The sequence below is a fragment of the Prosopis cineraria genome, unplaced genomic scaffold (assembly GCF_029017545.1).
Source record: "Prosopis cineraria cultivar Desert tree isolate PC_DT_omini unplaced genomic scaffold, ASM2901754v1 PC12, whole genome shotgun sequence".
NCBI lineage: Eukaryota > Viridiplantae > Streptophyta > Magnoliopsida > Fabales > Fabaceae > Prosopis > Prosopis cineraria.
This window is the reverse complement of record NW_026555343.1, coordinates 29,957,894-29,960,479: the sequence shown is the minus strand read 5'-3', so window position 1 is coordinate 29,960,479 and position 2,586 is coordinate 29,957,894.

Below are 2,586 nucleotides of genomic sequence, written 5' to 3'. Positions count from 1 at the left end.
ATTCATGTGATTTATAGGACAAAAGTTATTATTCTTTAAGCAAAAGATGTGATTGGAGCAATTATTTTGAGACAAAAATTATATTTGATGAGTTATAATTTCTTGTTCAATTCTTACAATTCACAAGACAAAAATTATTATTCCTTAAGTAAAAGTTATGATTGAGGTTTGTTATTTTCAATAAAGATAAAATAGCTTTTTCATTTTAAAATTTATTGACAAGAAGTTCTTAGAGACTTTATAAGTGGTCACTTTTATTAGTTATGAAAGGTGGTCATTTTATTTTTCATAAGTTAAAAATATTCTCTACTGTCTGAACATTTGTAAATGGACTCAACTATCCCAAGCTTCAGCTTGCCTTTTTATATAAGGAAAAAAGTTAAAAATATTATTGATGCAAAAGAAACATAATTAATTTTTTGAGAAACAAACAATAAAACTCTCTCAAATTATATAAATAAAAATCTAATTTTTTAAAATATCATAATTTTATTGAAGTCTATAAGAAATTTTGCGTCAATAAATTTTAAATTAAAAGATCATTTTACTTTTATTGACTAGTTATAATTTCTTATTTAATTTTTATAATTTTTGAATAAAATTTATGATTGGAGTTTGTTATTTTTAAAAACTTATTTTTCAATAACAGAAATTACAAATCATGAGTTGTAATTTCTTATTGAATTTTTGCGATTCATAGAATAAAAATTATTATTTCTTTAGCAAAAGTTGTGGTTGGAGCTTGTTACTTTGAGATAAAAATTACACTTGACAAGTAATTTCTTGTTCAATTATTATGATTCATAGTATAATCTCTTTAACCACCATTAAACCCAAATCAAGGTAATCAAGGGTCTAAATCCAATGAGCATTACCAAGTTTTCACAATTGCACAAATGGGGAAAAACATATTTTAACAATTTACAAATGGGAGCCCAAGAATTCAACATTTAAAATACTCCTATTCACTTTCATTATATTCAAATTAGAGTGAATAGCATTTGTGGAAGCATGAGAATCAAGAAAAATCAAAGCATTTACATAAAAAACTCAAAACAGTGAAATAGTGCATAAACAACACAAGTGTTGCTGTATGTTGCCTCTATGCCATTCGCCGCGACGCATTGTACGAGTTTGATAGTATTTTCTTGTCAAATTGATAGCATAGGGAGAAAATTTCCAACACATTCCAAACCTCTGTTTAAAGTCCAATTGAGATGATCTAAGTGTTTATAAAGATCTTTTTTAGATGTAGCTAATGACATAAGTTTCACAATCAAAGTCATTTTCTATCAAAAGTTGGACACCAAAACCTATTTTTGCTTCTTTTCACAAAGCTCACAATTAAGATGTCCAAACTCACATACATGTGCCAAAAGCATGTATTAACTTTTAGACCACACTCAATAGACTATTTAGGAATCACGTAATACACCATACTCATTCAAATACATGCATATCATACATTCATCACTCAGTCCCTAAATTCTCAAAACACAAAGGGGGAGGAAAATTTTCTCAAAGTCTTTACTCTTCAACTATAACCATCAAAATATATTTTTCCTACTTGTACAAGTATTTTGACCCTACACAAGTTTTATAATCACATCTCATTAACTCAATGAACAAAATACACATGATTTTTATAATTATGATGCAAGTAGATAAAAAATAATGGAACATATCCTTATTGAAAAATTAAAAACATTAATACACATTAAAAGAAGTCTAAGAGACCTACTAGTAGGATTTACTTAGAATCCTAAGCCTTAGTATGTTTTTCCTTAATTCTAGTTGATGAGTTAGGCCCTGAAAATATTTAAGAATGAAGGGTGAGTACAATCACTTAGTAACTGAGGTCCATCTAATCAATATAGTTGTATATCAATCAAAAAGAGATGTAAACGACAACAAACACCATTATCATGCACATATGGCAAATATAGCCTTAGTTACAACAATAACAACCATGTGACTGGGCATACAACACATATCATATATATATATATATATATATTATGCACAACTTGAGTTCAATGCACCTCTAAAATATACTGGACCATAATAATAACAACCATATAGCCAAAATTAAATGCATGATCAATGGCAATCTTATACTCTCCTGTTACCTCTGACATGAAATTGGTGACATTAAATGGCTATGTCTATAACTCAGACTAACCTAACAATTCACTTATGTATTGTAGTTTCCCCCAATACTAATAACCATGGGGTGTTGTACCCATAATCTAGACTCCTTATGAACTGATGAAGACTAGTTAGTTCAAGTCCTTCAAAGAATAAGTGGGATAGTCCTAATCAACCATAGAACAAAGGCTATCTCTTGATTCTAACGATCAATCTCAAAGCTAGCTTTTGATTCTAAGGTAAGCTGCTAGTACTATGTGAATTTATCAATCTACTCCTTTTCTAAGCGAACTCCCGTCAATGATCATACTATGCACATATTTCACATATTATGCAATTTAACCCACAATTCATCTCATATCTCATGTATAAGCATACTCTCTCTACTATACAACCCATATCAAATATCATTTCATCATTCACATATAAATATGTTCT